The 15,371-nt window shown below is 41.3% G+C and overlaps 1 protein-coding gene across 2 annotated transcripts in view; it reads right to left on the reverse strand.

Moving 5' to 3' along the window:
• CPNE8 (copine 8) overlaps window positions 1–15,371 on the reverse strand; it is a 1,123,798-nt gene that overhangs the window by 1,056,208 nt on the left and 52,219 nt on the right. The window contains exon 2 of one of the 2 annotated variants that reach the window (XM_078679883.1): window positions 4,555–4,660. The exons of the other annotated variant lie outside the window; for it this stretch is intronic. The gene's annotated coding sequence lies outside the window, so the exon portion shown is untranslated. The remainder of the gene's footprint in view (window positions 1–4,554; window positions 4,661–15,371) is intronic. 2 annotated transcript variants of the gene reach the window in all.

Consider the following 15,371-nt stretch of genomic DNA (forward strand, 5'->3'; position numbering starts at 1 on the left):
AGGTATGCCCAGATGTGGGTCCCGTGCACACTAGGCCACTGGAGTCAAGCTAATCTGGCTGATGAAGGCTGATAGCCAGAAAACGGTCCTAGGATGCTTGATTCCGGTCCAGGCATACCCTTCCCACATAGGGTGAACAACAAAACACACAAGATGATGGACGGGATGTTGCACAATGGCAAAACATTCATCCCAGTCACAGATCTAGGTTTAACCCATTGTTTTTTTGCTCACCAAGCCACCCCATTTCAGATCCAGGGAAGACATGGCTTGGCAGTTCGGTCTGGACTGTTCCCATGAGGCACAGGGTCAAGACTGATTTGCATTTGGCAATGCCTGAATTGGGGTGGCTTGGTGAGAAAAAGAACGTTGGATTAAACCAAGATCTGTGACTGGGGGTGAATGTTTTGCCATTGTGCAGCGTTCCGTCCATCATCTTGTGTGTTTTGCTGTTCACCCTAAGAGGGAAGTGTATGCCCAGACGTGGGTCCCATGCTCACTAGGCCACTGGAGTCAAGCTATCCTGGCTGATAGCCAGAAACCGGTCCTAGGATGCTTGATTCCGGTCCAGGGAAGACATGGCTTGGCAGTTCGGTCTGGACTGTTCCCATGAGGCACAAGGTCAAGACTGATTTGCACATGGCCATGTCTGAACCGGGGTGGCTTGGTGAGCAAAATAACGATGGATTAAACCCAGATCTGTGACTGGGGGTGAATGTTTTGCCATTGTGCAACGTTCCGTCCATCATCTTGTGTGTTTTGCTACCATTATTCATAAACATATTTTTCACCACTTCTGAGCAGCAAACACTTAAAAGGTCCAAGCATTACAACACAACATGAACTCTCATAAACTTCATAAAAAACATATTCTTCCTCTTTTATAGCTGCCATATCTAGACAGTATGTTCCAAAGACTTCAATATATCTCTGAGATAAATCCAACCAATGCTTTGAAATCCATCAATTCCAAATAACAACATTATCAATACTTATACCAAACAATTCTCATTTTCAACAATATCAATACATATACCTTCAAAACAGAAAAATATATGAGCTCTCACATTAACTTCATCCCCAAACCTTACACCAATAAGGGTGGGAGGGAGGGATACTGTAATTCTCTGTGCAGTAATCCTCTGAGAATCTACATTTCATGGAAAAACAGGAGGCTTGCATTTAGCATGTTTAAAGCCTTGTAACACAAAGCCTGAAACATGTTCAATTGGCTTAAAATAAAATGTCTTAAAAACCTCAGCATTAGACTAATCTGCAGCCTTCATTATTTCTTCTTGCTGTCCTCCAGCGTTAAAAACCTACATAGCCATTTCTCCCCTCATTGAATGAGCTTTAAACAAAAAAGATTCACTTCTGCTTCCTTCATAACATTTTTAACCCATCTAGCAATAGTTGCAAAAGAAACTGCAGCAAAAGGTTTTACATATCAAGTCAAGAACTGATCCACCCCTCATTCCTATGCTCGCTAACTCTTGATGCATACTCTCTAATACACCTCACAACACAAAGTTTTGGTACTTGTCAAATCTAGGATAAAACAATGATTTTGACATATTTTAAGTCCTCTTCCCAAAAAAATTTTGAAACACCATGAGGTTGATCACGCCTATTACTTGACTCCAGAACTCTCATGTCTGACACTCTTTTAAAAGAAATCAAACATAATAAAGTTCCTAAATTCCAAGATAAATCTCTAGTATTCACAAATCTATTACCATGCCAATTCTCAAGCAATCTAAAAATAAACTCAGCATCAAAAAGTGTTTCGTACCTAGATTAAGAAGGCCTGTAGGCCTTATTCCTTTTCATGACTACAAATGACTTCAGCCAATTGACATGCCATCCAGAAGCAAATATCCTGTTGCTATTGCAGATCTGTAGCAATCAGCCCCCACAGGATCCAAATCCCATGCCAAGCACCAACGAAACCAGACTTTCCAAGCACACCTATATTTTGTCCTTGTTCCTGGAGCCCATGACTCATTGAGCAGGCCTGAAGCTTCTCTAGAAAGTTTAGAGAATCTTTCTGAATTCCTGACATCTTCCAACTAGAAGGCTGAGCACTCCTGACTCTATTAAAGTAGGCTCCTCTGCGTCTATACCCACCAATAATCATTTTCAAGCCCATACCAGAAATGGTGCTTCCACCACCAATTCCATCACTGATGGAACTGCGCCTGAGTTGTCCGAAACGGCTTCACCAGTAATAGTGCGAACTGAGCCCAAATTTTTCCTGTCATTTATATATTATAAGCCCTATTTGCTGCGCTTCTCAGTGATGGAATTTGGAGATTTGTATTAGGAGTCATGGAATAAGTTAGACATTTCAAACTTAATTTCGTTAATGGTTTAAGTTCAATCAATGATGAGAGTTGTATTGTTGTTATTTAGTTATTCCATCAATCAAATACATTTACAGAAATCTCTTCAAAAAGAATGGTTAGAATAAAGCATCCTTATTATATAATTGCATTAAGCGTGTTCCGTGAAGTAACAAGTTCCCTTTCTATAGAATCAAGATCAGAGCTTTAGAATTTAAGAACCCATGAAGAGTTCAGATTCAATGGAAAAGAGTGAAACCAAAGGAGCATGTAGCTTCGGAGCCAAATTAGATTAGCAGAACTTCACATAAAGAGAATTTCACAAGTCTCAGACGAGTCTCAATAAATCCAAATCAGGGCTCGATAATCAGTACAAGCTATTTTTAGGGCCTACTCGCCTGTTCTGGTGAGCTGACAACATGTGTTCTACTTGATCACAAAGTGAATGGGCAATAAAGATGCCTATAAATCTAATCTTGTTATATTTGCTGGCTTTGAGAGACAGAGGTCAAAAGTCAGATTGTCTTCCGACATTTACTTTTCTTTCTGTGACTGAAGTTAGAGGATTTTGTAAAGTGAACTGTGTGACACTGGGATGTGCAAAACGTGTGAAATGAAAGGCTGTAAGAATTCAGGATTTTTTTACAAACAACACTGAAATAGATAATAAGTGAACTGTTCAAACATTTCAAATATATTTCACTAGTTATGAAGACGTATTTTTGTAACCCTGTGGTAAAAAAGAAGATTTTTATAGGATCAAAACAAATCAGAACACTTTCTTGGTGATGTGCAAATTTTAAATATTTTTGCTGAAACCCAATTTCCAAAAATTGTTTATGCGCCATATAGTTTTATCAGTAAAACTACGTTAGTGGGAAACATTTGTGGCCATTTAAATGGAAAATGTGCTTTCTGTAAATGACAGTGCACTCCAAATCAAGTTTTAGTAATATATTATTGAAAAGTGAGTTTTTAAAAATGAACTGGGAAATATTCCTGCTCCTGCCCAGATGACAATGCTATTAGTGAACTAAGAGGCGAGGCAGGGATCATGTGTACCCTATATGTGGGCTTGATTCTGATTATACATGGAGCAAACGTTGAGTCTAGTAAATAAAGAGGTTTTTTATACAGCAGAAATAGTGAACTTTTATATTTGAAGGTGCTCCCTAATGTGTTAATGACGAAAAAGGTGGCTCGACAAGACAAAATATTTGCTTTGGATCACGTAATTTGAGGCGAGTTCATGGGTCAAGTACATTATGCAGTTAGGTTAAGTAGATTTTTCAAGTTACTAGACCTGCAGGTCTAGTATATGTATATGATTTTTTGAGCCCTGCAAATAGGTCAGCATACATTTGAAGTAGCAAACTCCCAATTCAAAATAGCAAAGTAAGGCAAAGAGGAAAACAGTAGCAGCAGTAGCCACAACTGTCACAGATCTAGGTCTGAGGCAATCCACCAAAGAAAACATGTTGAAACTACCTAGGAACACGCACTAATATAAAAGTCAAGAAAACATATTGTTCACATTGTAGCAGGCCTCTTCTTCCACGAGGCAATCAGGAGACAGAGTTCTTCAGTAAGCAGGTTCAGCTCCTCCATTCCCATGGACATACATGCAGATTAAACTTTTTATAGTATGCGCAATGAGATTCTGGAAACACCAAGCATAGCTCCCATAGGCTTTAAACACAGATCGACCTTCAGCATATATATTTTTTTCACTGCAAGAACAATGAACTACTAATTAAAAAGCAAAATCACTGTTAGGTAATTCATTCTTTTACACTATGAATTAATCACGATTGTTTAAATACACAAATTAATATATTCAAGCTTTGTATGAAACATATGAAAGTAGAAAGTTCATGACATTCAAGAAACAAAATGTTGCTTAGTAAAGTAATTTTTTTTGTTAAACCGAATGATTCTGCAGTTATGACATCATGTCATTCAAGAGTCAAGCTTCTAAATCTCGATCAGCACATTTCAGCAATATCGAGTTTCCTTCTAGCTAGGAAATAACTTGTTTCATGGCCTTACTAAGGCTTACATGAGTGACAATGATTGCCTATTGAGAGTTATTACATTTCAGTTTACCGTTAAGTTTTACTCCTAATGACACCTTTAGCTTATTAAGATAATTAATTTTCCATCCTAATTAATTGACTCTATTACCAACACCAACTGACAAATGTCTCCTTACCTGCAACAGCATCCTTCACATCATCGAGAAAGATGGAAAAGCATAAGCCTTCATGTTCTCCAAATTCAGCCCCTGGATCTAGTTACCAACTCACATACATTCTTATCTGAAAAGTTAAATGAGAAGCAAATGGATTCACCTCTAGAGGACCAAACCACCATTTAATTTCCTGCAACAACAACTACTTCAGCTTTCAATCACTGAAATCCACCACCTTGCGAGAACTCTAGTCCACCATGACATTTTCCTTCTCTGGTAAATTCAGAACTCTCAGACTTATTTTGTGTCCCTAACAATACTCCCACATCTCCTTTGCTAACTCTGATAGGTTCTTTGATCTGCTTCCTCCCAACCTGGTTATGTAAGTTGCAGCAGAAATGTTGTCTATATTCAATTAAACAGAATGCCCTGAATCTGTTTCTTAAAACTGCAAATTGTAATAATACCGGCTCTCATCTTCAAACAGTTGATAAGAGCCTACTTCTCTACTAAACTCCATTTGCCTTCTGTAACTTGATCCTCTGAACACACTTCCCACAATAACTTGTTCACATCGGATTCCAAAATATAGTCTGAGATTGAACCGAAAATAGCTCAAACATTACAAACCTGTACAATCTCCATCCATCAAACCAACTTTGGTCGAGCCTCTTGAGACAACATCACCTTCTCATCTTCCAAAGACCTTTTGACAAACTGGACCTTTTCCGATGCTGCAACACCCTGTAAAGTATGGTATCTGGAAAAACTGCCTGAATTAGGAAAGACAAAAGCCCAACTACTTAATCCAACTGAATTCAATAAATGTCCTACTTCCCGTTTTGTCAATTAAATTTTCTTCTCCGGTAATTGAAGCTGTACCTTCACCATTCCTATCCGAACACCCAAAAAGTCCATCTTCTGTGAAGGAATCAGGAATGACTTCTCCTGATTTATTATAAAACCCACAGACTCTAACATATTCTTTGTCATGTGCAACTGAGTCTTCAATACCTCCACATCCTGATTGATTATCAAAATGTGGTCCAAATAAATGATCAACCATACTCCTCTTTCTCTCAGACACCCTACAGCAGGTCTCATTACCTCTGAAAAACACCAAGGGGTTGAAGAAAGACCAAAAGGAAGATGCCTGAATTGGTATAAATGCCCTTCCCATCTGAACTGAAGAAAACTTTGAATCTCTAAAGCAATTGAAACTGAGGAATAAGCATTCTTCAGATCAGTTTTTACCATCCAATCCAAATCCTGCAAAACATCTCTCAACACTTGAATCCCTTCCGTTTTAAAATGCCTCTCCATCACAAAGTGATATTTAAATTCTTAAATAGGTCATGAAGGAAATGTGCAGTTTCTGACTAGTCACTTCATATTTTTCACCTTTTGCAGGACCCTATATTTTTGTTGTTTAGAACTCTGTTAACCCTGCTAACCAGTGCTAAAGTGCATGTGCTCTGACATTTAACATGTTTAAATTGGCATATTCCTAATCGACATCCATAACTTACTTTTAAGGCCCTAATATACAGTACAACATGTACCTAGGGAGTATAAGTTTATTGCAGCACCGTTGCACCATCCACTATAATGAAAGGGTAAAACATGACTTCAAGCCTACCACTGGAGCTTGATTGAGGCAGTTTAAACAGTGAAATTCTGTCTGTCAAAATAAACCCTTTTGACAGGTCAAAACCTCCCCTTTAAATATTTTTAAGTAGCCCCATCTAGGCCTTGTAGTGCACCAGGCAGAGTGCTTAGTATTTAAAAGTAAGACATGTAGAAATGTAGGGCCTCATTATGATGGCGGTCGGACGAGCGTCTGCACGCCATTGCCACAGGCAAGAAACGTCCGACATGGAGTCGGCCGTCCTGCTCTCCATATTAGGATTTGACTGCCGTGTAGGCGGTCGCAAATACTATTTTCTAGAACAGCTTGTGCTGTGGCCCAGGAAAAGGGCTGCAGCACAATTCGCACTAGAAAAAAGCATTTTGTGCACATTCATGCACTGGGTGGCACGGATGTGTGGAAGGGCACTACATGTGCCCCCGGGTCACTAAGCTGTGGCCCACGGGGTATGAGGGCAGCTTGAAAGGGATATCCTAATTCCTAGGCACTGCCTCCATAGTAGGGTTAGGAATTGGACCACCGTCCCAATGGGATCTTTTCTCAACATTATCACTCCAAACACATGCATCGTAATGCAGAGGTCGGACGCTCTGGTTGTTGGGCAGACCGCCACCGACGGCCTGTCAGTGGCGGTCCGACTGACATTATAATGATGCCCTATGTTTAAACATGTCTTTACAGTGACAAGGAACTAAAAACATGCTTTCAATGTGGCAGGTGCAGCTGTCCAATGTAGAAATCCTGAATACAGATTCAAATTGTAGCACCGTATTTCGGAAATGGAACTAGTCAGAAGCATAATTAAATGACAACTATTTTTAATAGTTAGTAAAAATCCAATACAATAGTGAAGTCAGATTTTTAATAAATATTAAGGAAAGGTAACTTTCAGGAAGATTAACTTTTACTACCTGAAGGTTCTGGAGATGAATTTGCATTTGCTCTCCAACTTCTACCAGTCAGTAATTAGCAATTGACTGGGTGTGAATGATGTGTGAAATTCCTCCCAGGAGCTACACAACAGGTTACTATGATTGAAAGGTTGACCTGAATGAACAGGGATGACTTCTTATACCTCAGCAGAAGGGTGTCGGCTCTGAGCATCCTTTTGATATTACAGTGTCAAATCCCGCTGGAATGTAAAATGCTGCTTGACAAGTCTACTGGGTTTACTTATAATACATGGGGCACATGTGAGAGGTAGAGTACAGGATGCCAAGACGATTCCTGTGTATCCATCAGCCACGGCCGGCAGTGGGAGTACCTGCAGGGCGGTGACGTGGGGAGGGGCAGGGTGGGGGGTAGTAATGTATGGATTATGGAGCTTCCCAAGTAAGTAAACATTTAAATGAATAAAATGAATTTCGTTGAGTGCACTGCATCCCCAAATGCAATGCAGTGCACGCAACGAAATGCGTTTTTATTTATTTAAATGTTTACTTATCTGTAAAACTCCGTAATCCATACATTACTACCCCCCACCCTGCCCCTCCCCTCCCCACGTCACCCCCTGCAGGTACTCCCACTGCCGGCCATGGCTGGTATCCATTATCTGGTTGCTGCAAAAGCCTTATTTGTTCCACCAGACATCTGTCTATGAGGTTTATTGGGTGTATAGTGGCTGCTTGAAAATATATTTTGGTTTTGAATGTGGGAAGTCAGTAGGATTACCCTAGTACACTGCCCAACATACACCCAGCACTCAGAATCAAAATTTCGGGCCAGCTGTATGCCATCTTGAAAATGCCTAAAGAGGGTAGGGTGGGCCCTGTGAACTTTCACTGCAAGGGTTAGAGTGTGCCCAGGAGTCATTTCCACCCACTAGCCCGTGCTAGGTATAAATGTGATATTTCCAGTCACCCACATCAGAACACTGCTGGACCTAAGGAAGTGCAGAGGAGCTGTGAAGAACTGGACACCCTCCCTCTTACACCAGGTCAGAGAAATGGACTTCAAGAGCCATACGGCTGACCTGTTCAAGCTGCAGGGATGCATAAAGCCTTTCCTGCAAATGGTGGATTGAAGCTGACCACCCCCGGCCTTACACAAAGTAGAGCATACTAACAAACTAGAGCTCTCAAATTAGCCGGTCCCAAGAAGAGTGAGTAGCCGGTCCAAAGAGAATGAGTGAGTATGTTATCCGTGCAAGGTTTCTTTTATTTTGTATTGCATGCCACATACTCGCTGTTTTAGTGCATGAAAAAGGCCACTCTTTTGAAAACCGGTGCAAATTACAAGTTTACCCTTCACCTTAGCCTTACAAAACTAAACCTCACTATACAACTATTATCGTATCTAGTTATCCCCCTCCCTTTATTGTCCCGTCCCCCTTACATTTTAACTTGCCACTTTGTAACACCTATCTTGTTATTACAGGCTATAATTTCTATTAATCACATACACAGGTCAGAACAAAATGATCTTTAAAAGTTTGAACTTCATATGAAACAGTTTGGGAAAGTCTGAGCAAAATTAAGGATAGCATTGTTATGGATACATTGGTTAAAACGGTTTTCTCCAAAGATTGTAATTTAACTAAGAGCATAAATAGATTGGTGAGACAACAATGTCTGTATTACTCTAGATCAGTCTTTCCCAAACTGTAGGCTGCAACCCACTGTTGGTTTGTGAGTTGATTTTTGGTGGGTGAGGAAAGTCTGAGCAACAACTAAAGATAATCAGCAATCAGCCGGTGACTAGACACTCTAGGCAACCTCCTCTATGTGTACCAATTTGTATGCAGAATTATTAATCTCTGAATGGTGTTCTTAGGGAGGGGCTAGAGGCCGCCAAATACATTTAGCAAGACCACAAGGATTCCATTAATTAACAAAAAGACCCCCGAGCAGCCCAAGTTATAGAAAGTTCAATAGCCAAGTTGGATCAAGATTCAAATTTCTTTATTTTGGTCTCTGTAATGAATCCTAAGGGGCTTCTTCAGTTTCACAAGACCTCTCAGTTCCATAAACACACTAAGCCAACATGTGTTTATTCGTTATGGCACATAAACCTCCGACTTCATCAGACCTACAAATAAACATGAATATACATAAATGTACTATTTATAGATCAAATATAATCATTACCACCACCAAGCATAAAAGTACAGCTAAGGGCATGCAACTGTGTGCATATTAAACATAAAAGTAAATACTCAATAAGTAGTATCCAAGGAAATCCTAAGTACAATTGAATAAGGTGCAACCAAATCTCACAATGTTTATGTAATCAATGAAATTATTAAATTATACATAGTTCTCAACAAATATTCCCATCCACTAATAATCAGAATAAGTGAATTAAATAACACAAATCACACCCACATGTAATGTGACACATCTAATAAAAAGTACCTCATTCCAAAGTAATATCGATCCAGAAATCACTTCTGATTAGAGTAAAAAGATAATAAAGTCCTATCATTATAACCCTACACCCAATAAACCAACCCTTTTGGTATCCAAGTAATCTCAAACATTACTTTACCTAATTTTAAAGGTAAATATTCATCCCTCAGTATTTTTCATATGGCAAAGGTAATTATTTTAGAAAGTCCTGTAATAAAAACACCACAAGAAATACTTAAATTCATGTGATAACAGTCCATTAGGTTACAGTAATAACACTTCGGGCCTGATTACAAGTTTGGAGAATGGGCTACTTCATCACAAACTTTACGAATATTCTATTTGCCGCATTATGACTTCTATTATGTTCCATTGGGTATAATGGATCTCGTAATATGGCGGATGTGATATCCGTCATGTTTGTGATGGAATAACCTGTCCGCCAAACTCATATTCAGGCCTTTAGCGGTCTATGAAAGTCTGCATCATCAATTCCCAAAACATCATCGTAAACAACATTCATTTGCAACCATATTCCCACATAAGAAACAAAATTACCTAAACCACATATTTTGTTCAATATCTCTACATTCATTATATATCTAAATCATACACATACTGTATTCTTCTCCAGCACCAAAAACCGACCTAGAGATATACTTAAATAAGATCATACAAGTGCTTATCTGTGGCCAGAAACATAGTTCCAAAGCACCATTACTGTATGCATGCATGATCGTAATAAGGAAATGTAAAGTAGTTTTAGCGTTCTTCAATTAATAGCGAAATTCCAATCAAACACTTTAACCAAAAGGGACAATATCCCTGGATCAAACAAATGTACCCCCATAACTCACCATGAAGTCTACGAGAGAAGAGGGTTCTCCATCTCAAACTATGTGCGTGCTCAGCGTAAATGCCGCACCCCATCTTGGAAGGATATTTATATCCATGCCCAAACAAGGAATTAAAACAAGGCCGCAAGCAAAATCAAAAAAGGACCCCTGCACTTTGAGGTACCAGCCATTGTACTGGAAATTCCAACTACGCGCCATGTTTGTAAAGCAAATGTATCTTCATGACTCACCATAGAGCCTACGAGAGAGGGGTTCTCCATCTCAAACCGCATGTGTGCTTGGCGTGTATGTCACGTGCCATCCTGGGCGAATATTTATAACTGTGCACGAAAAATAGGAATCATAAGGATCACAAGCAAAATTGAAAGAGGACCCCGCGCATTTAAGCATCAGCCATTATATTAAAAAAGCCCAAACTCTTAAGTTTACATAGGCAAAATGCACTATCTGCCAACATTCTTTTACTTCATATGATGGTCAAACACCATTGGAACTGTGAGGGCTTGTGAAACCGAAAAAAACCCTTTGGATTTGTTCTGGACACCGAAATAAAGAAAAATGGAACTTCATTGGACTTGACCATTGAACTTTCGATAACTTGGGATGCTTAATGGGTCTTTTTGTCAACAAATAAAGATGACTTTAAATTCTGTATTTATATTGTCACATTTGCCAGTGCTTTGAAGACAGATGTCAAATGGCAGGCTATGTCTTCTGACAAATTATTCCTTATTCTCTTAACATGGGGAATGGGATTCACTTTCCTTTCTCTAACTGAAGAGTGAGAGAAGTTTTTAAAGTGAATTATGTGACAATCTTGCTTAAGTACAGGGAGTGTGAAAGAAAAGGCTGTAGGGTGTGTCGCAATACCCAACAAAATATAAATGCCTGTTACTACTTTATGCATTCAGAAGTTAAGAAAATAAAAATGAAGCACATTTGTTGTAATTTTGAAGTGTGTTGGAAAGAGATTTTAATAGGATCAGATTGGGTAAAACTTTATTCGGCCATGAGGCCATAAAAGATGCACAGCATAAAATACTCACAAAACATATTAAAATAAATATTACAAACGTTCAAAAAGACTCATGATGAGCACAAATCAATGTCGCATATCTTTCCTGATCTTAACAGAAGCACAGCATGACAGACAATCTCAGACGATAAACACTGTAAAAGTTCAAGACTCTGTTTGGCAGAATGACATTCAAGAGAACATAAAATTGGGCAGTATAAGAACTACACAAGAACATAAAATGTAAACAAGATTGCTGGCTAGTATCATTACAGGGACAGCACAATAAGGAAGGAAACCTACTTCCCTGTAAAGTGTGAGCTACAGAGAAAGGTTCAACCTGCAATTTGTTCAATAAAAGCGGTGCTCAGGGTTAGGTATCCATCCAAATAAGATCCAGATCCAACCGGAAAGACAATCTCCATATGGTAACTCACCATTGCCATCTCCAAATTTTTTGTAGAGTGATTTATAGGACTAATTCCAGAAAAAAAGGATCTAATCAAGGCTTTTGAGTTACCGTTGATCTCATTAGGCGAATAAAAAGGTTTGGGCGCACCCAAGTCTATAAGAGATTTTCTAAAGTGGAGAGGAGAGGAGTTGGCCTAACGGCTAGGGCGCTCGCCCTCGGACCTGGGGATCTGGGTTCGAGTCTCGGTAACGACGCCAAAACCTCCTGTGATTCTGGGCAAATCACTTAATCTCCCCGTGCCTAAAATGAATGTGTGTCTGTCCTCATGTAATGTAACTGGTGCTATGTAAAGTGCTCTGATACCTGATTCGGTTCGGGTCTAGTTCGCGCTATATGAAAGTGCAAAAAAAACAAGCATTGGAAATGCAATAGGTCTCGCAGCATTAGAGTTAGTGCTTTTAGAATTGTTTATGGGTTTTTTTGTAAATCTTTAGCATTTTTGTTTCCTGTAGCCAATGCTAAAGAATTAAAAAAAAAAAGCCATAAACATTTCTAAAAGCTCTAACTCAAATGCTCCGAGACCTATTGCACTGTGTGAGGGTGAGGGGTTGAGGGTGAGGGTGAGTGGGGGTAGAGGGTGAGTGAGGGTGAGGGTGAGTGAGGGTGGGTGAGGGTGAGTGAGGGTAGAGGGTGAGTGAGGGTGAGAGTGAGGGTGAGTGAGGGTGAGGGTGAGTGAGGGTGAGGGTGGGTGAGGGTGAGTGAGGGATTGAGGGTGAGTGAGGGTAGAGGGTGAGAGAGGGTGAGGGTGAGTGAGCTATTGAGGGTGAGTGAGGGTAGAGGGTGAGAGAGGGTGAGGGTGAGTGAGTGTGAGGTGATCTTCTAGGTATGTATGTGCAAAGACTCAAAGACCTACGCATCATTTGTGCCTGCCATGCCAGTAATCTTGTAGTCCACACCTTGCCTTGCCTTCTGCCGCCACATTGCTTGTTGGAGTTCATGTTTTAATGAGGAATTGTTTCTAGTACAGTGTGGGTGAGTGGGGTGAACAACAAGCTAATTTTACAGCTACAGTTTCTGCACTAACATAGCTTTTCTGCTTTTGTAGTGCAACTCTCCAAAATAGCGAGTGCATCGCAAACTCAATTTTGCTGCAAAACTACAGTGCTGTAACAATTAACGTCTGTTCTTTGTTGTGAAAACACACTTCTGTGCTCCAGTCAGTATTTTTGTGTGTCAAATGACTCAATATCTTTCAGAAGTGAAAGGTGGGGGGGCTTCCGAACGTCATTTTAAAACTCAGTTTGGGCCGGGTCTACACTATACTAGTCTGCCAACTTGAACTCACATTAAGCAGGACGCTTCCAAACTCACTACATGTGGCGTCATACAAAGTAAATAACTGCATTTGGTCCTGTGGGGGGTAGGGGCAGTCTACAACAGCCTGCGTAACCTTTTTTTTCCAAATTAAATTCCACGTGACCACGCCCCGGCACACGCACCGCAAGAGTCATTTCCGCCAGAGTTCAGCACGACGTGGAGGCGGGCACTGTTCTTGGAGCAGCAGCAGTATTTAGCAGGCCTCTTATAAAGGCAGTGCCACCAGTAAAGTAAACCTGTGAGTAAAAATGAAAAACCAAACCATTCTACGCAATTGTATATTAGCGTTATTTTCTCCTCAAGCGAAAGGATCGGAGACACGACAGTCTAAGAGCATTTGTCGTGTGCTAGTGCACTGCAGTCCTGCTGGCCATTTAATTCCATGGAGCCAGGCGGCTGCATCGCTGTCGTGGGGCTCTGTGGACCAGCTCGCCCTTTTCGACCAGCTCGGCTGAGCTGACGGTGGTGCGGTTCTGTATGGGATGTCGGACATTGGAGCATTTTGTGCAGACTCGTCCCAGTCTGGAGCAGCCGCCTTCTCTTTTGTCAGTGTGCTCTGGCCTTTGCTGGTTGACTTATGACGGGTGGATTTGATAGCCTGGTGATGGCACATGCGTGTTGTTCGGGTTTACGTTCAGAGTTGTGTGTTGGCGGCTGCTGTTTGTACGAGGTAATTGCCATTGTGGTGCTCCGTTGGGGGTCACAGCATTCCTTTTGGTGGTGCGTGCTGGGGGGCGGGTGTTTGCTCTGCCATTTCGAGTGAAGTGATGCATTGATTGTCAGCATTGGGGCGCTTGAGCTCGGCGAGGCTCACGTGTACTGTGCCGCAATTGTATATTAGCGTTATTTTCTCCTCAAGCGAAAGGATCGGAGACACGGCAGGTAAAATAAACAACAAGAAATGCCAGTAACAGACGGAAAAACAGCGATGTAACTGTAAGCATCAGTGCGTTCAAAAGCAGAAAGATAAAAGCGCAGTTACAAATGGTCATATACGTATCTTCAAATACACACGCATACCTACACAATATTTTGTTCCGTCCAAAAAACAACATAAACGTGATATTGCAGAGGGGCTACTTTTATCAGACGCACTCGTATTACACAAAAATCGCGCTACGAGGTAACTTCGAGCGCTGTGAGGTAACCAGATGGGCGGGAGTAAAGACAACATGGAAAATGCGAGGGGTAGAGGGGTACTGGGGTAAAAACACAAACAGGAGGGTGCGGGAAGAAATTGAACGGGGACAACGGGCGGTGGGGGTCTGGAAAGGCAACACAAACTACCAAGGGGAGAGGGCCGTAGCAAAGTGAACACGGATAACGGGAAGGAGCAAAGAAAACGGGGACAGATAGCGCAACTGGAAAGTTACAATGCAAGCTGAGGCATGATGCAATTTAGCTGTGACCTGGAAGCATTTTAAAGGTCTTAAAAGTGCAAGCAGCAGCTCTAAAATACAAGACGGAGGGAAGAGAGGGGAGGGGGGAGGAGAAATGCGACACGGCGGGAAGGGGAGGGGGCGGAGCGGGTACAATAAACAAGACGGAGGGAAGAGAGGGGAGGGGGGAGGAGAAGTGCGACAGGGGAAATGCGAGACGGCGGGAAGGGGAGGGGGCGGAGCGGGTACAATAAACAAGACGGAGGGAAGAGAGGGGAGGGGGGAGGAGAAGTGCGACAGGGGAAATGCGAGACGGCGGGAAGGGGAGGGGGCGGAGCGGGTAAACAAAGACGGACGTGCACGCGCTTTTAAGCTCAATGCGCATGCGCATTGAGCTTAAAAGTCACGGGCACTGCAAGGAATCGCCACGATTCCTTGCAGTGTGGATAAAGAGCGGATAAGTCCCAATACTCTCGCCTTGCTCGATGCGCATGCGCATCGACAGGCGAGACCTAAAAAAGAAAAAAAAAAGTAGGCCAGCCAGGGGATATTTTGGCTGTGATCTATGGTAATACAAGCAGAAAGGACAAGGTGGGAGAACTTAGTATAAGATGAGCTCCAGATTTTTACCCAGAGTAAAAGTAGGGCTAGTTTAACTGTGTCCTCAAACTATGGCAAATTTACCTCAGCATGAGTGATATATTTAGAAGTATACATGGGGACTGCTAATAAGCTGGAAAGAAATGTCTTTTCTACCGTTTGTAAATGGGTAGAATTGGCATACCAGCAAATATATATAGGAC

Source organism: Lissotriton helveticus, chromosome 1_1, assembly GCF_964261635.1.
Source record: "Lissotriton helveticus chromosome 1_1, aLisHel1.1, whole genome shotgun sequence".
Taxonomy (NCBI): domain Eukaryota; kingdom Metazoa; phylum Chordata; class Amphibia; order Caudata; family Salamandridae; genus Lissotriton; species Lissotriton helveticus.